The 20398-nt window shown below is 36.5% G+C and overlaps 1 protein-coding gene and 1 non-coding gene across 2 annotated transcripts in view; one reads left to right on the forward strand and one right to left on the reverse strand.

Moving 5' to 3' along the window:
• LOC131479996 (disks large homolog 1-like) overlaps window positions 1-20398 on the reverse strand; it is a 979279-nt gene that overhangs the window by 118428 nt on the left and 840453 nt on the right. The window lies entirely within an intron of this gene.
• Window positions 15610-15716, forward strand: LOC118759598 (U6 spliceosomal RNA). The gene has a single exon (XR_009245386.1). It is a non-coding gene; the product is annotated as a U6 spliceosomal RNA (small nuclear RNA).

Consider the following 20398-nt stretch of genomic DNA (forward strand, 5'->3'; position numbering starts at 1 on the left):
AAAGTCCTAATCATTTAAGACATCAAGACAGAAAGAGGCTCTCACTATCCATATAACGCAGGGAAGACTCCTGCACTTTCAGGAAAAAAATATTTTTGTTATGCTAAAATTAGACTTTAAATTCATTATCAAAAACCTACGTGGGTCTGACATCATGGCTCAGCTGGGTAAATGCTGCCTGCTAAACTAACATTGTAGATGATCACAAGTTTCAATTCTCTGCTATTCCACTTCTGCTTTTTGCCTGCTCATGTGCTTGGGAAACAGGCAGGAGATTACAGACGTGCTTGGGCTTCCGCTGAACACTTGGTAGACCAGGTTGGAGCTCCTAGCTTAAGTGAGATACACATTAAGTGAGATAGTAAACAATAACGAATAACCTTGGCCTGCCCTAGCCCTGGCTGCTGTAGTTATCTAGGCAGTGAACCAGCAGATAGAAACTCTCCCTCTTTGTGATTCTGCCTTTCAAATAAATGAATAAATATTTATAAAGAAATAATTCATAAACGTTATATCAGTTATAAAAGTGATAAATAATATAAAAACTCACTCACAACTGCCACTTAAGGAGTTGAATATTGTCTGAAACCTATGCTGTAATGTAATCACTGCCTATGATGCCAGAATTCCAAAGTGCCCTTGTGAGTCCTGGCTGTTCTGCTCCCAATGCAGATCTCTGCTAATGCACCAGGGAAAGCAGTAAATGGTAGCCAAGTACTTGTGCTCTGCTGCAAACATAGAAAACCTGGGGAGAGTTCCAAGGTCCTGGCTTCAGCCTACCCCAGCCCAGCCACTGTGGCCATGTAAGGATGAATCAGAAGATGAGAAAAACATCCATCTCTCTTCCCTTCAAATAAATAAATTTAACCCCCACCCCCAAAATGTAGTGTTAACAACAGAATAGAGGACTCTAGGTATCCATCCTTACTCATATCTACTTCTCCAGAGAGGTAGCTAGAGAATTTTATGGATATAATTCTGTTTTTCAAAATGTGTTTACACCATAGGTATGTGTCTACAACAATTTTATATGTCAACTTTAGTAAACAATACTATCCTGAAATTTAATCCTGATGTTGCTGTGAAGGATTTTTAACTCACATTATAACATTTACAAAAAAAGCAACTTCAATTAAATACCATTGATGATACAATGAGGCCTCAATCAGTGAAAAGTTCTTGTGAGCAAGGTGGAATTTCTGGGAGTAAGAATACGTTGTACCTGTGGATTGGTGATTCTATTCCTGCCCAAGATTTACCAGCCTGTGGGTCTGCCCTGTGAATTCAGATCTTCCATCCCTCACAATATGGTTAATTCCTTCAGACAAATGCATTTACACATACCCACACTCATATGCATGCGCACACACAAGCACACACTGTTTCTCTAGCAAGATCATTACTAAAAAAGTATCCTTAAAATATGTTTAGTCTTTATTTTGGGAGCTTTATAGTTTGCAATGAACATTTTCTAAAATACTATATTATAACATGAATTCCTGCTAATGAGTATAGGACAATTTTACTTCATTAAAATTATCATACTGTATCATTAAATGGTACAGTGTGCAGTGCCTTTTTTTTCTGGTACACATTTTATGTTTCTATCATTTTTCCTTCTGGAATAACAAAGCTGTCACAATGCTACTGTAACATTCTTGTATGAGTTTTTTTATATATTAGGAGAGATGCCCAAAAGTAGATTCCTGAGTCATAGTCTCTGTGCAGCTTCCCTTTTAATGCATAGCCTGTAAGTAGTTGTATGTCATCAAAAAATACAAATTAACACAATACAATCAATATTTGAGCACTTCAGATATTTCATATTCTCGATGAAACCTGGAATTTTAAGAAAAATACCTCTAATCTTACTAGATGGCAGATGTAGAAAACTGAATCACACTGTTTATAGATTCATGATATGTGAACGAGAGGAAGAAGTCAAGCATAATTTACAGATTTGCCTTTAATATCATTAGTATTTATCCCAAGTGTCATCTTCCACTTTTCCTCATCTCAAATAGTTGTGATGAGCTTGAAGAAACGTTTAGTCAGTTTATTGACAAGTTTGGTGGCTGGTTTATGTTCCACATTGAACAGCTTGAATGTGCAGAATCTGTTTCAGCCACAAGGTGGCAATCTAAGCATCCTGAAACACAATCCGTACTGAGGTCTGAACGCACTTGAGCATTTCCAGCAAGTTTAGAAAGCAACAATTTATGCTCGATAGATTGTAACAGAATATTTCAAAATCAGAGTGGATGTGAGGAGAATGTGGTGAGAGGAAAGAGAGAGAGAGAGAGAATGAATCTCCAAAGTGTACACACGGAGGACAGGCCAGGCCAAGCCTGAGCCTGGAACTCAACCCAGGTCTCCCACTTGGGTGGCAGAGATACAAACACTTGTCTCATTGCCTGCTGCCTCCCAAGAAGCTGCAGTCAGAAACAGAGCCAGGACCCAAGCCCAGGCACTCCCATATGGGATGTGGGCATGCCAAGCACTGTCTTAGCCACTGTGCCCAACCAACGCTAAATAGATTCTTTATGAAAATAACTTACATACTTCTTTTTTCTACCTATTGTAATATTTTTGTACTTACTGATTTCTATCTTCTAGAAAAGAAATACTCATAGCCTTTTTTTTATCCTTTTATGTTAAAACAAAATTCAAAATCTGGCTATGCTCTGCTTGCATTCTTATTGACCTCCCTGAAATTATATCATACATTGTGGACTCCATGACATACAAAACCTTCTATAAACTGTCCTGAGTGTACTTACATCTTCATTTTCTCTTACTTCCTTCCAACCCCGCCCCCCTCGCCCTCTTCTCTGAACTTTCCAGTTCTCCAGGCCTGGTCCAGCTACTGGAAACTCCTTCTAGATATGTGTAGTCCACACGATGCAGTTATCTGACTTGGTTAGGGCAATCAACATCTGAATCTTTCTTTTGCACCTATTTGACTGAAATGCAAATAAACTCCAGTCTTAACATCATCCACCGAAGACTAGGATTTCCTCAGGACATATTCCTAATTCCTACAATTCCTATGGGTCCCCAAACCATTTTGTATAACTGATAGGATTGTCATATTTCATTTTTTGTTATCACATATCTGCATTTTGGTCTCTCCTTCCCCAAATGTTTGTTACTTACAAAAATGGAGTCCGTTACAGATTTTTCTCTGTTCTTTGTGCCTGTTTTATGCCTGGTAGCCCAGCGAATGTTGACTACTTTGCTGAATCAATGAATAATGAATATTTTACGAAGGAATATATTTAAATTTTGAGTCATCAATATTTCTCATCAATATGTGCAGTACTTAATATAGTACTTCTATTGTTAGAACTTCATTATAACCAATAGCATTACAACTAAAATCGTACAAATGTAAATCAACACTATTGTTAAGAGATAAAAGGTAACTGTTTTTACCAAAGAGTAGTATGTTAGCCAAGGGAAGTTGGAAATGACATAGCTCAGGAAGTAATTGGAGACCTAGGCAACATGTGCATATGGAAATCAGTATAACATGCTGATATAATAAAGTCATTCACATAACGAATGCGATTAAATAAATCACTGGAGTTAGCTGTCAGCATGAGAAGTTCCCATAATTCAGTTGACCTGTTAAATATTTTTCTCCACTAGACAAATTATTGATTTTCTGCACAGGTTATAATTTTAGAAACACATAATATTGATTTTTTAAAGCTCTCAGTTCAGAGGTTATACGGATCTCAATGGAATTGTAATTTCTCTAATTGAAAGCTTCAATATGCAAATATGTGCCATAAGACATTACCCACCATATGCTACAATGTAATCTGCTAACTTCACCTCTTTTGTCCTGTGAATATAAATCTTTCCTGATCAGTACTTGTTTTTAATTCCATTTTCTCTGGTTTAGGTCCAGAAGCCTTCCACTCTAGGTAAACATACGCTAATCTTAACTCAATTTTACTTTAAAATTCATCAGAATAACAGTTACTTGGTACCTATCAGGTGAAAGGAATTTGGCTGTGTCTTAGCGTTCTCCCTGTAATTGTTTATTTTTTTGAAAGACAGGATGTGGGGGGTTGGAGAGGGAGAGGAGGAGAAAGAAAGAAATAAGGAATATGTCCCCTCTTCTGGGGCATAAAATGCTGACCAAAGCTAGGAGCTGAAACTTAGTCCAGATGGCCTCAATGGGTGACGGGAGCCAAATTATTGGATTCCTCACTGCTGCCTTGCTGTCTCCATGGGTCTACATTAGCAGGAGTCTGGATCAAGAGCTCCTGATGGGTATTTAATACAAACACTCAGATGCTAGATACTGACCTCTTGACCCTAAGCTAAACCCATCCTATTTTTAGCCATTATTTTGATAGAGACCTCCTCTGAACCAGATACTCTTTTAGAAAGAGGAATCTGAGGCTTAGAGATTTATACTGTTATGCTGGTGTATCTTGGGTACTATCTTGATGGAAATTCACAGTAGCAATTAAATAACAGCAGTTTCGTCAAAATCATTCAATGCTATAGCGTTGTGTTTAATCCATTCCCCAGTTTGGGAACGCCATCTTTTTCTTTGTGTCAAATCTGGTAGGAAATCCACATCATACTGATTTTAGCCAGTACCCTCAAATAGAGCAACTTAAGTCAGCCGATCAGTCACTGTTGACTATTATTGAATACCCATAGTGTGGAAACTCATTAATTCAAGTGAATAACTATGTCCCCATTAGGAGGGCTCACATTTTACAAACGACCAAGCAAGAGAAAAACACCCAGCTGAAAGGCAACAGAACTGGAAAGCAGTTTTATCATCTGCTGTTAATTGGAAGAAGTAGAACTTAACATTGTTCAGAATAATGCTTCATCATGGCTTTAGCAAGTAATGAAGTCTCCAGGGAGCTGAATGGACCCTTCTTCTAACAAACTTTCAAGGAGACATGCATTTTTGTTGAAGGAGTTAAGGTATCTTCTGGTAAAATATTCAAGGATGTCCAGAGGTAAAATGAAATGAGCACAACTATATTTGTGTCAAATCACCAGAAAAAAAAAACACAAAATTATTTTCCCTGGCTATCCATCAAGTACATTCTTAGAAGCTAATCATGGATGAGAGTAATGAAGAATTAACTGAGGCAATTCAGTGCAGGGTTTGCTGAAGTTGAGTTCCAGTTGGAGCGGATACTACTTCACAAGCTCTGGGTGTCATCCTTTACTGTGAAGAAACTTCAACACACTGATACACTAGAGTTAGTGTGCTCAGACTTTTAAAATGTGACCTTATATTACATTTTTCTTATGACAGATCATAGCTTACCAGTGTTTCTTTATCATTTATGTAGTGTTTCAACAAATATTTATACTTTATCATGATGGGGCAGGCACTATGCTAGATAATAGAAATAAAATAATTAACAAATTTCAGGGTTTTTTTTCTCAGATTTATAGTCTGTTGGGAGAATCGTGTGTTAAATGTAAACATGACTAGTTAGACATAATACAAATTGTGAAAACGGACACTGGGCATTTGATGGCAAGAAATTATAGAATTCAGTGGTTTTAAGTAATAATAAGTGACAGCTACCTTTTATAACGAAGCTCTTAATTGTGCAACTTTACTACATGTTTGACATTGCTTCTTATTCTTATAACTACCCTTTTAATAATCAAAGTGTTCCTTGACACAGATGAGGACTTCCGACACTACAGATTTGTGAACATAATGGCACCAAACCTCTCTTGCCAACTGCTTGGTTATATAGCCCAAGAGATGCTATTTTGTCATATGTCTCTTAATGCTCGGATTCAATGTTACTTTGTCTATGAAGTCATCCTTCTGGCAAGTTTCCTCTTCTGTGTTTTTTAAATCTCTAGGTTCAACCTTTTGTATTTTAAAATATAATTGATCTATTTATGAGTCTAACTCTCCCATTTAGCAAGGATAGTGCTTGGCATTAATAGGTTCTCAATATGTAGTTTTGAAAGCATTGATCAAAATAAAATTTTTCTTACAATTTATAGCACAAATGCAACACATACTGACAAACAGATAGTATTCCACTTGAAATGCTGATAACATAACTTGAGAGGTAATTTTTTTTCACAAATAAATATCAAAAATAGACCATACACCTAGTACACAATATATATTAATCTGGGAATTTAAAATGGACTTTTCAAAAACTTCTTAAATGTTAGTGAACACTGCAAATGTCAAATAAAATAGTGACTGGGTTTCAAGCAATCAGAATCTCTTTGGGTAATTTTCTTTATACTTGTTTCTTCATCTTGACCTGTACTGATCAAAATGTACATTTATAAAGTTACCTGTGAATAATGTCAAGTAAGGTTTAATATAAATCAGTAATCCAGGAGTAGGTCTTAACTCTCAGAATCTCTTGGTACAGTCCCCTGTCCACAGTAGGATCTGTTCAAATCTGACAAGTTGTCGTAGGCTAAAAAAGGACCACTGTCAAAATCACCTAATTTCAACACCAACTCTTTCAGCGATTATCTATTCTCTATTATTCGCTTCTAAAAATCTATAAAACGCAAAAGAAAACATTGAGAGTGCTCATGATTTTCTATGCAGCTTTCTTAGACTCAAGGGGAGATCTCAAGTCTTATTGAGATCTACAGTGCCTACAAGAAGCCTTCTAGGCTTAACTCATTTAAAAGTGCTTTCTCCTTGTATATTTCATTACCCAATGTTTACAGTAATCAGCATGAAAACTATACCATACAGTTTTTAAATTTTCTTGGGTCATTTATTTAAGTTAGAATGTATGTGATATGAACTTTGCTTTACAGATAAATTTAGAAATCAATCAAGTCTTGTATTATATTTCTTGATATACCCACAAGGAAACATTCTAGTTGCACATGCTACCTATTATAATAAAGATACAAGAAAACCTTTAAATGTTTATTTCACAGGATAATTATCTCACTGTAAAAAGTCAAATGCACTTAATAAGTTTACTTCGCATAACAGTTCTGTAAAAAGCCACTTGATATCACACAAGGCATGTGCCAAGCAGGGTGACAAGTATGTTATAGATCCTATGTAAACATGCTGGATAAGCAAATGAAGGAAGACTCCACCTGGAACCTGCATACACTTTGGTCACATCTGACACCAGGCTATTTCAAAACACAGTGATGAGCAAATGAATGGTTCCATGCTCATATGTCTGTATTCACAAGGAACGGTGTGAATCATATTCTTGGTTATACATTTTATTTTAGTATAAATATTGATTTTTTTGGTAAAAGCAAAGCATATTTTGAGATTTCCTTGTAACCTAAGGAATCAAAAGCAATGACTAAATGTCCTTTGATAGTAATCCCCAGGGCAAGCAGTTGCACTGGGAGTTCAAGAAAAGGGCTGAAGTATGTAGTAGCACTGGGCAAGGTAGTACAGCTGCCAGATGGCATCTGAATAGCATCTGTGCTCCAGGTTCAAGATTTTTTAAAAAGGTTCACTGCCAAATGTGTCTTGTGCTTGCACACCTTGCATGGCTGGCTCTTAATCCCAGGGCACCTAAGAAGCTAAACAAATAACCAGCATTGTTACAGTGACACTTGCACATTAAGCCTGGCTCTTCCTCTAAGCAGCTGTATGACATTAACCAAATTACTTCCCCTTCTCTGATACATGCCTCATCCAAGAAATTCTGTTTTTATGGTGTGCTATTTGTTGGTGGGTCATGCTGCCTTGTGTGGACCACTGCAGGTATTAAGATGATTCATACTATGACTAAAGAGTTTACTGAAAAATACAGGCAAATACTCTGATGAGGAAAAACCATGTAATCTTTCTCACTTGAATTTGGCTGTGTGTGCTTTAAAAAAGAAAAAGCAGATAGATTACATATAATGTTACCATGATGCAACACTGGATATTTTGTCTTACAAGTGTTTTGAGCAACTCAGACTGATGCTGTGACCATAATAGAGGTTTCAACATCATTTTGCTCCACAATATGAGGGGGAAGGTTGTTTATTTGAGCTGGGTATGTTTGTAGAGATAACTTCCCCTTCATGCCTACCACAGAGGAGAAATGTTGAACACATGGCAAGAGTAAGGATAAAATCAATACTGAGCTGCAGGCATTTGGGTCAGTCTCAGAGGAGCAACTCTTATCTATGGGGATCCTACAAAAGTCCATGGAGGAAGATCTGAAGCCCTAAAAGAGAACTGCTCAAGCAAGACTGTACCATTGCTTTATTTTAAAAGACCAGATGAAGCCTGGTTGGAAAAGAATTTTAGGAAAGAACTCTTGAATCAGATTAAAATACCTCCTACTTTAAATATAAACTTAAATAGCACTGCCATTTATTTCTCTTGTGCATATAATGTAATTTTATTAATATTTATACTTTTTAAGTACAAAGTATTTTCATATAAGATTATGTTGAACTATGGTCACAGGCTTTGAGTTTTCATAATTATGAAATGGTTTGGACTAAGTAGCCTAAAGTACTTCTTTTCTTTTAGTTTTTATTTTTCATGATATGATTCCATAGGCACGGGGTATTTCCCCTTCTACTCCTGCCATCCATCGCCACCCTCCACTGAATTCCCCCATATTGTTACATAGTACAGCCCTTTAGCAATAGTCACAAGTCATCATCCTGCTATTTAAGTGTATCATGAGATTGTAGGTATGGACTGTGATAGAAAGTCTAGCATACTATTGTCAAGATATATTTAACAATTACATTGAGTGGGGTTTCTTCTTTTAATGCTACAGCATTGGAGAGTGAAAAGACAACTGAAAATTCATCTGCTATATGACCCAGCTATCACTCCGAGGAAGATATCCAAAGGAAGTTATATCTGCAAACAAGAGAGTGACCTGTCATCCTATGTATAGAGTAACACAATCTACAATAGCAAAGACAGGGAAATAATCCAGATACACATGAACAGAGGAATAAACAAATAAATTGTGGTATATCTACTCCAAGAAATATTACCCAACCATTTAAAAAATGAAACTACCATTTGCAAAAAATAGTCCTAACTAGACACCATCACGCTCAGTGAAATAAGTCAATCTCAAAAGGACAAACATCACATTTCTCTATAATACAAGACAACCTTCATGCAAAATACAAGATAAACAGATATACAGGTAAATATGTACACACACATATTGACCTAGAGGAATTGTACCATAGAGAACTTACAATGGAGAATTCTTAAAGAGAATGACTCAGGGATTTTTTTTCAAATAGCAGACCCGAGTGTCTGGCTACTGTTACCTGGTGTCAACTACCTGATCTACAGATCTCAAACCAAGAAATCCTTTACTCCTTTTTTCTGGATGTGTTTTTGCAATTTTGATCCAGTTTGGTGATAATATCATGATGCAATGTAATGACTTTGTAAACTGAAATGGTCTCAAAGACCATGGTCCATTTGACTTTTTGAGGGACATAAAAATGTTTTTATTTTTAAAGATTTCTAAAGATAAATTTTCTATCTTTTCTTGCATTGCATTTCTGAATTTAATAATATTTTAGGTTTTTCATGATGTATTCATCACTATAATGTAAAGCATTCTTTAATCTTCAAACTTCAAGACTAAAATGTTTTTATTGGTATGAAATAGAATGAGCAGAACATATTTGTGGCTAGGTTGTCTGTAGTCATGGTGTTAATAAATGCCTATAATACATAAAGCGGTTCACAATCAGTAATGTGCACTCATGTAATTTCTCTACCAGAAGTAGTGAAACTGGAGATCAGCGAGATTTCGGGAGGTTAGGTCTAAATATGCTAGCAATTTGCTATGTTACACTAGAGAAATTATTAAATTCCACTACATCAATTTTCATTAGTATTTAGGGATAAATTTCTCCCTCATTGAGCTTTGAAAAATAAAAGCTCTGAACCATGTTAGTGTCTAGTAAATGTTTACTAGGTTTTTTTTGAAGCATACAGAGTGCTATGGGTATCCCTAAAGAAAAGCTTCCAATCCCTAGAAAAACAGCAGTATGCCTAGAACACAGTGTGTGCTTAATCGGTGTTTGTTGAATGAGTGACTATCACAATCAGACACGAGCGTGGAAGGGCTCTTTAAAAGGATTGATGCTCTAGCTCAGTATGTAGAAGATGGGCTTGATCACAAAAGAGCTGTTTATAAAAACAAAGCCTGGGTCTTGTAACACATTGGTATGACTGCATGCTGTTGTACTCATGTCAGCTTCCCCTACCAGCTATGAACTCTTTGGAGACAAAGGTTACATTTTAAATATTTCTACATTCTCCATCTCAATAATAATGATCAGCAAGTATGACTTACTGAACGAATGTTCAATGGGATCGGCCAATGCTCACCCCTCGTATAACCACCATTTCAGTGTGAAATTTTAAAGGATGACATAGTTATTTTCTCCTATGTGTAACGAAATGAAGTTAGAAGTAGAAAAAGAAGTTGTTTTTCTTTTTATCAGATACGTACTACTGGTTTCAACCTTTACTATACACAGATAGTCACCAGAAGTAACTTGGAACTCATTCTAGAGTATAAAAATTGATGTCAAATATTTCTTTTTTCTTCAGAAGAGCAATTGTCCTTTTCTAATCTGATGACTTTGAACAAAGCTTTGTTTGCTCATGTGAGCAGGGTCTATGAGAACAAGTAGGAACCTAAAAGATTTAATGGCAGAAGTCACTGCTTTTCCCACAAAGATTTGAGTTGCTATAAAAAAAAAAAGTCAGAGGAAATCCTCTGTCATGATGTGACAAAGTGAATTGACAACTTATTATATAAGATGAGTGTGTTTCAACAGGACTGGGTAGTTTCAGAAAAGCACAGCTGTTTGTAGTCAAGAGGAAGGCCACCATACTGTCACAGTTCCTTTAACCTTGTTCTACTTTCAAGTGGATTGCAGGATAAATTGTGTAAAAACTGTACTATAAAAAACCCTGATGCAGTCCTTCCTCGGGTCTGTAGAATGAAGAGGGTCAGCTTTACTTAAGTGATTGGCTTCCTGTTTTTCTTAATTATACAAAATGAGGACAATGCAAAACACAGCTGGTGGAAACTCAGATGTTGCTCAAAGCCTGAAACACATAACTATTTCCTGATGAAAAATATTGAAAGCGCTTGCCGGGGAGGAGAGGAAAGCAGTGACACAGCTCCAGCGGCGTGCTTACTGTAGCTGAAAACCGATTTCACCTCGAGTAATGAGAAGAGGTGAAAGTCTTGCTGTGGAATAGAAATGGTGACCCTTAGATTCACAAGCGTTACTGAAAAAAAATAGAAATGGAGAGGGGAAGAAAGGCATGAGGGGAGAATTTAACTGATTTACAGATGATTAGGATGATCATGTCCACAGCACACTGACAAGGGATTTCTCCTTTATAGATGAAAACTCCAAACACCATGGGTAGTGAAAAAATAAGCTTCAAGACATGACACTGTATTGCTAGTGAGTGAGGACAGAGCAGAAGTAGGTCTGGGGGAATGTGAGGTTATATGGCTTAAACAGGATTTGAAACAGATGTGAAGAAACTAGACATATACTGGATGGCTCCTTGCTAAAAACCTAATTCACTTTCAAGGCTGAGTTCAAGTAATCAAACTGAAATACACACACACACACACACACACACACACACACACACACACACACATCTTGATACTTCCACAGTGTTTTTCAGCATTTGTCAAACTTACACTTAGTTGTATATTCAAATGCATCATAGTGTTTGTACACATATCCCCCTTCTTGCTTCTTGCTATATTTAAAGTTCCTTGAAAGTAAATGCTATTTACTTATGTTTATATTTGCACATAAATTGCCATTGCATAACCCTTCAAGAGTTCACTGCTTGCTAATCATATTAATCCATTTGAACAAAAGTATGAATGAGATATGCTAATGTGTTGAACTTAATTGTTGAAATGCACAGATAAGTTTAGTACCGCACCATTATTTTATTTTACACCTAGTGTGTGAAGTGCTGTGCTTACTAGCATAAGGTGGATTCTAAATTGAAAAACTGAAATTAAAAACTGTTGAATTGCTACTGGTTCAAATACCTAATGTTGCATGTGCAAAAATGACCAATAAATTACTCTATGATATAAACTGTTCTAATTGGATCTTTCTTAGAGTTATTTCACAATATACATTTCTATCTTTAATTATATTGATAGGACTTTAAAGTAGTAGTTGTTTATAAAAAGTTAGTAAAACATTTCTTCCATGAGAAATCTCTGACAATCCTACGGGAGAAAATAAGCTTCAAAATGTTGCTAGTAGAACACTACTTGGTAGTTCATTATGATATGAAATGAAGTTTCCTTGTGAAGAAAAGAATATTAGTGACAGTTTAAAACCATTCTTAAATGTTATGCTTTACCCCCTCTCATCCCGTCTCACTCCTATTAAAAAAAAGAGTGAGAGAGAAACTGCTTGCTATTGGACTGAGTCCTGCTGAGTTTCTTTCATTACTACTACAGGATTAAAGTTCATTACTATTACATAGTAAAGTTATATTTCACAGCCTCCTTTGTGTTCCATGTGATCCATTGTGTTCCCTACCAACAGAGTATCAGAAGAAATGTTTGGGGCAGTCTTTAGATACATTCCTTAGGCTATGATGTTCATGGACCCTTCACCCAATTGTGTGTGTGTATATATATACACACACACTCATACATCTATTATTTTGACTCCAGACAGAGGCCTTATTAAGATTGTTCTATGGTAGAGCAGCAACATGAGAAATGACTAGTTCCCTTACACTGTAGAACATATTCCTAGACTGAATATCCTGGTTTGGCTATGAGAGAGAGAAGTGAACTTCTTTAGTTCAATTACAGCTATACGGGTTTTCTATCAATTGGAGACAGTGCCTAATTCTAAGTTAAACACCGAAGCTGGCTAGTATGTTTTTAATTCAAGAGTTAGGTGAGGTAGTAGAATCTCCCACTGGATTTTTCGGAGATGAAATTTTAAATCATTAATGACTGAAAAATCAGAGCCTGCCTTTTGATCTTTATATGTAAGAGATTCCAATGTATGGTACACAGGATCTTCTATAACCAGCCCCTACCTAACTTTCCTGTCTCCCAGTTTATACTCAATTACTGAATTACTTCAAAGTTTCACATTTCCTTATCATTAATTCAATTGTTCTCCTGTTTGTTCAAGGTTTAGCTCAGCTCTTAATTTCAGTAAGAAAGCTCATGTGACTCCCATGTCACTTACGCTCACCTATAGTAGCCAGTACAAACTTCGTATTTAGATCTGATTTTACTTAATTGTTACCATTTGTTCTTAGGTCTACCTTTTCTCTCTAAATTGAGAAGTTCTTGAAAAACAAAATAACACTATGTGAGAATTAACTGTATTTTGTTGTTATGTTATGGATACCACATAGTAGGTACCATATGGTACACCGTAGATATCAGATAGCCACCTCATAAGATGTACCACATCATGTCACTGCTTTGGTTTTCAATTTTCTGAAAGACCTGAAATCTGCCTCTAGTCACTGTATGAGCCTGGATCTTTCCTGAATTCCCTGACAGGTCTTTGATTTCCAGTGCTCATGTCACTAAGAACAGTTCTCTTTCTTTTTCCCCTCAATTGATCTTCTGTTCAAAAATTTTATTTTGTTCCCTACTTGGCTAGAGGGAAAGTGGATAAGAAAAGTACATTAAAATTAACTTGTAAAAAATTCCCCTGCGTCTTATTATATTCTTCTTTGCCAATTTCTTCATAGTAAAGTTACCCGCATGACTCAGAGCTTGAGGGTTAGGAAAGGGGGCTGCAGCAAAATCTGTCTTCTGACATTTAAAAGTTATGTACTAAAATTAGATCATAGTTAGCACTTATTTACGCGTGAGCTGAGGCCACACACTCATGAACATTCAAAATAGCACCGTGCTGGCCCAACAGGCCTACACTGTAAAATGCCTTTTTAGTCATAGTTGTAAATACAAGACTTGAGTTAACAAGAATGTTGTTCTTATTTAATCTTCCTTCTCTTTTTTTTCCTTCCTCTTGTTTCTTTTTTTCCCTTTTTCCTTCTTTTTCTTAATCTAAGTCTCTCTTTTCCATGTTCCCTTTGCTTATTTTCATCTCTGTCTGCTGCCCTAAATCATTTTATTAGACCTTTCTCCTTCTGTTTATCCTCCTCCTTCTCCTTTTCCTTCTTCACCTTTTCTCCCCTAATATTGAGAAGGTAATTGATACTGTATTAAATCTATCCAACAAAGAATCCCACTGACACTCATAAAATCACACAGTGTCTTGTGATGGCAACCTCCCATTCTCTTGTAACTGAACGCCAAGTGCCCATGTATAGATCCACCTTTCAAAAAAATTCTCTGTGCTTTTGCCTACTCATGAGCTAGCAGCGCATTTTCTACCACACAATTTAAAGAAAGGAAACATACAGAGGTAAAATGCCTCTGAATTCCAATTATACTTAATAAAGTAGATAACAACAACTGAGTGAGTGGTAACCATAGTTGACTAAATGAAAATAAAATTTGGAGTTTAGAAATAACTGCTTTTATCTATGGCACATGTGTTACATCCAGCATAGCTCTGGTAGTTCCTTTGTTCCTTATCAGTTTGACTCACAACAACAGGGTAAACAGTTTCATTCTCATTATATACAGGGAAAACTAGAGCTCTGATAAATTAAGTGGGTTTCAGATCTAAATCCACATCCTTTTGAATCTGATGTCATGCTAAATTACAAAAAAGGTCACAATTGTGTGTAGTGTCTTCTATTAAAAGGTAGGGTCTTTTATCCATCCCCTGAAAATGGGTTCAACTGCAATTACTTTTGGTCACTGGAAAGCATCAATACAGATGTAGCAGTTTGGGCATAGGTCTAAAGGGATTTGCTTCTTCTGTCCTACATGGATCCTTTGTCTCCAGGGTTGTGAATAAGCCTGGGATAAGAAGCCAAGAGACTCTGTGAAGCAGGGATAAGCTATTTTAGCTAAATGAAGTTAGACTTATTAGCCTCCAGCTGAGATCACAAAGGTCAGCCAAAATCAACAGCTTTCAGAGACAATTCACAGAAGCTTCTTCACGTTTTTCGTGTATATACAAAGAATGCAAGAACCTTAGCACTCACTTCCTACCTTGAAGGATTAGGTAATGTTACTACTTTCCAGTTCCAGCAGCAGGTCTACTATGGTAACGCAACTGATTCCCCATATCTCAGTGTTCTGTGGATATCTTGTAAACCTACTATACGTACAGTAATAACTTGAGCCATCTCTGTGTTTTCATCAGGAGACTTGCAGGATGAAAGAAACCAGAGCCAACATGTTAAGTAGTGTTCATGTTGCTATTTATGCCATAAGGAATGAAGTTTGTTTCTGACCCAAGAATTCTGTGTTTTCTGCCAACAACCAGGAAATAGTACAGCCTAAATTAATTAATTTAATTTTAATGTTTATATTTATTTTTAAATATTAATATCCAATATTATTTAACACATTAATAACAATTCAATGTTATTTTAAGATGTATGACAAAGAAGAAAATGATAGAAAATAAATTACTGGTTTTTAGGAATCACTCTCCAAGTTTGTATTATTTTATAAGTAAAGCCATATTATCCTTATGCTTGCTTTGAAAACATATATACTAAAACTGGAATGATACAGAGAAGTTTTGCATGGCCCCTGTGGAAGGATATCATACAAATTCCTAAAACATTCCATATTTAACCATCAAATTGCTAGAGAAAAACATATAGAAAAGACCATAAGATACTGGGATAGGCAAAGACTTCTTGGATAAGACCCCAGAAGCACAGGCAAAACAAGCAAACATAGACAAATTAGATTGCATCAAGCAAAGCAGTTTATGTACAAAAGAGCAAACACTCATTAAAACATAAAGACAATTAAAAAATGAGACAAAATATTTGCAAACATACATTTGCTAAAGGTTTACAATCTAGTATACACACACACAAACACATACACACACTATCCATTTTGTTGTTCAGATTTCTTTTATGGCTGAATATTATTTCACGATGCATACATACCACATTTACTTTATCCAGTCATCTCTTAATGGGCAAATAGGTTGATTACAAGTCTTAGCTATCACAAATGGAGTCAATGCAGATATTCATCAGTGGATAAGAGGGTAAAGGAAACATGTCTTATACACATGATGGAATTTAACTCAGCTAATGGCTAGTTAATGAAAAGAATAAATAAATCAGTTAATGAAAGAATAAAATCCCGTCTTTTGCAATAAAATGGAGGCAACCAGAGATCATTATGCTTAGTGAAATAACCCAGATCCAGACAGATATATGTTTTCTCTGATTTGTGGTAGTAAATCTAGAGTACAAAAACAAACAAAAAACCCTGAATGTATTATAGCAAAATTGAATCCTCTAATTTGTTTAAAATGTATATCCTTTGTGTATATTCCTGTGTTACAGCAGTGTTTCTATGTTTTAATTGTTGGTCACTATATAAAGCTGAGCATTAGAACCAACCATAAAATAACTTGAAAATAAGATATTGCAAAAATTAAAATTAAAAAGTAGGAAGAAAGAGGACAGGGAAGGCCAAAATTAACACTTTGTCCTTTTTTTTAAAGATTTGTTTTTATTGGAAAGGCAATTTACTGAGAAAAAAAGAGACAGAAAGATTTTCCATCTGCTGATTCACTCCCCAAGTGGCCACAATGGCCTGAGCTGAGCCCATCTAAAGCCAGAATCTAGGAGCATCTTCTGGGTCTCCCACAAGGGTACAGAGTCCCATCGCTTTGGGCCATCCTCTACTGCTTTCCCAGGCCACAAGCAGGGAACAGTATTGGAAGTGGAGCAGCTAGGACATGAACCAGTGCCCATATGGGATCCCAATGCATGCAAGGTGAGGACTTCAGCCACTGGGTTACCATGTTGGGCCGTATTCATTTATGAAATTCATTAAATCATTTGTATTAATATTAAAAATAAATTAAAATTTTAAAAACTGACAAGCAGAATAAAATTGGCTACAAATGAAAAAAAAATTATCCTGAAAAGAATGAATCAATAAGTTTGATTAGCAGATTCTGAATAACATTACGCTTTAAATACACTAAAGAGCAAAATCACCTAATCTTGAACAACAAGTATTTTACACAGTTTCCCACAAATATAGCCATTTGGAAAAAGAATTAAAATATCACTGAAACTATCACAATTCTTTTGGAATAGGATAAAGATCTTTAATATAAAAGAAGGTGTTCCATTTTTATTACATCAGAGGAAAATCAGATGCTACAGGGATGGCCTACTGCCTGTAATCCTGTGCACAGTTAACGCAGCACCCACTTTTGCCTAGCTTCATTTCACAGTGGAAATGTTAGCCTACAGGAAAGGTTCATCTTTAAGTTCTAGACTGGGAAACTCTGAGTCACTCATAGTTACTAAGAACTTCTTAAAGGCAACTGCAATGAGAAAAATAAAGACTGCAATAGTCTGGAAGGCATTTCATCAAATTGTCAACCACCTTTCATTTCAGTGAGGACCAGGGGTGCAAGTAACTTGTTCAGAATCAGGACAGCACTGAGTGAGACGTGTGATGTCTTATTTCTCTCTCCATTGTGCTTATGCACATGATTTATTGTCTCTACTTCCTCAAGGTGTATGTGTGTTAACTTTTGTTCAGTCATAAATTTGAAAGACAAAATGACAAGGAGCAGAGAGAAAAAAAGGTGAGCAAGTTAGTGAGAGAGAATCTTCCATATGTGGCTCGTTCTCCAATTGCCCACAACAGCTAGGACTACACCAGGCCTAAGACAGGAGCCAGGAACATAGTTCAGGTTTCCCAAATGAGTGGCAGGGGTCCTAGTACTTGAGCCACGATCTGTTTCTTAGACATAGTATCAGGAAGTTGGGATGAGAAGTGGGACTGAGACTCACTCCCAAGCACTACAATACGGGATGTAGGCAACCCAAGTGGTTTCTTAACATGAAATACCACAGTACCCACCCTTCTATGCAGTCCATTGAATTAGTACATAAATCAGATCAAAAAGACCTGGATATAGAATTTAGAAAATGCCCGGCACTGTGCTTACTAGTAGTACATGTAGGAGCCTGGACTGGGAAGGCCTCAAAGTTTTTTTAGGGGATTCCCCTGAACAAAATGGAGGAATCAAAGCATTAACCAAGAAAAGATGGAAAATGGAGTAGATCAATCAACCACCTCAGCTATATGCTTCCAGCGGAAAACTGGACAAGGGGAAACTCTAAGATGGACTATGTCAATCAGTGGACTCTGCACCAGCCTCATCGTACCTGGACTGTTGCTGATGATATGTTGGAGCTTCTAATTGATCGAGGTGACGCTCTGCTGGCTCTGCCTTCAAACCTGAGAGGGCCTCCCTAAGAGGCCATCGAACTTGAACTGGACAAGTGGGATGCTGGACTCTGTATGGTGTGAACTTTTAATTAGGGAATCTCAACGGAACTTGAGCTGTGGTTATGCATCAAGGTGAAGGAATTCACCATGGGGGAAGGGTTTGGGGTGAAGGGGGTGGGGGGAATCCCAGTACCTATGAAATTGTGTCATGTAATACAATGTAATTAATGAATAAATGAATATATATAAAAAAATAAAATATGATGTCAAATCTAGGGATATTAAAGTGAATCTTACTCTAAAAAAAAAAAGAATTTAGAAAATGGCAATTTTTATTCCAAAAACTGCTTCTCAGCAATTTTATTGCTCTGGAACTCACACCTTAGAAATAAACTTAAATGGAACACATTAATTCTTCAAGTTCATATTTCTCTTAAGAAATAAAAGCAAGGGTCTGCCATGGTAGCCTAGTGGCTAAAGTCCTCACATTGCATATGCCAGGATCCCATCTGGACACCAGTTCTGGTCCTGGTGGCCCTGCTTACTATCCAGCTCCCTACTTGTGGCATGGGACAGCAGTCGAAGATGGCCCAAAGCCTTGCGACCCCATTCCCATATGGGAGAGCGGGAAGAGGCTCCCGCCTCTGAATCGCCTCAGCTCTGGTTGTTGCAGCAAGTTGGGGAGTGAATCAATGAACAGAAGACCTTCCTCTCTGTCTCTCCTTTCTGCATATCTGGCTTTCCAATACAAATAAATATTTTTTAAAAAAGTAAAAGTAAATCTAAACTTCTTAAATAGGAGCACTAAAGTATTAAATTATTGCCATTGTTAACCTATTTAATCTCTTCATTTTTGGACAGGACTTCATCTGCATATAGTCTAACTTGCTATTTGGAAGACTGATACCAGTTAGGCTACAATAGTTTATATAAAATGAAAGTCAAGCTTAGGCTCCTTTAAAAATCTTTCACTGAACATTGGAGACTGTCTATAATCATTACAGCAACATACTAACACTCAGGAATTCTCTTGGAAGGAAGTTCATGTTAGTTTACACTTTACCATTCCTAAGTATGATAGTAGAGGATACACTATTCTGTTGTCTTCTGTTTCTTCTGCCGACAGGTCATCATCTGCTTGTGGTACTTTGATCACTGAATTTCCAAGAATCTTTGAAATATGCTTATGCTTTTCTGTTCCTATGTCATGATTATAATCACTGTCTCCACACATGCTCAATCAGAAACCTTGAACCACCCAACTCTTCGAACTTCTTGCTCTTCTACCGGTAGCTAACAACCAAGCAGCCAATGTTTTTGAGATTTTTGTTCACATCAAACTCTCCGGACTAGGGCCATGAGCAGATCCGTAGAACTATTTTTACACTGTTACAATTGGTAACCTTACTTTAAGGTGGGTTCCTTTCAAATCCATTTTATATCCTAAGGACTAAAGATAGCCATTTAAGCTAACTAAACCTTAGCATGGATCTCTTTAGTATCTTTAATGTGCCATTTACATGGTAAAACCTGAGCTCTTTTGTGAAATCCTTAGCAATCCATATAGACTTCTCTGTAACCTCATCCCTCTCTACATTTCCATTTTCCCTTTCACTAATATTGAATTCTTTATGCTTCTCACTGATTGTACACAGTCTTCTCAAACCTATCCCACATGCAGCATTCATGTATTCTACAATCTTCCACCAAGCATTTTTAGTTATCTTCCACTAGCCAAACCTGGTTCAGAAATGACTCCTCTCAGAAAACTTTCTACTATTCCACCGCTGCACGCGGTTGAGTAAAATGGAATGTCTTCTCATAAACTGTTGTGCACAATTGTCATGTTAAGTAGCAAACAGCAATGTCTATATACCCCTCTTCCATTAGCTTCCTGGACAATGCTATTCTTGGCATCTTTATTCCTGAAAATGATGTGCTTACTAGACATTTTACATAGATATAGAGTACATGTTTAGAGATATATTCTCATTGGAAAAGTCCAATTCCACTAAAATAATGCAGATCTACTT

Source organism: Ochotona princeps, chromosome 4 (assembly GCF_030435755.1).
Source record: "Ochotona princeps isolate mOchPri1 chromosome 4, mOchPri1.hap1, whole genome shotgun sequence".
In the NCBI taxonomy this organism is placed as follows: domain Eukaryota; kingdom Metazoa; phylum Chordata; class Mammalia; order Lagomorpha; family Ochotonidae; genus Ochotona; species Ochotona princeps.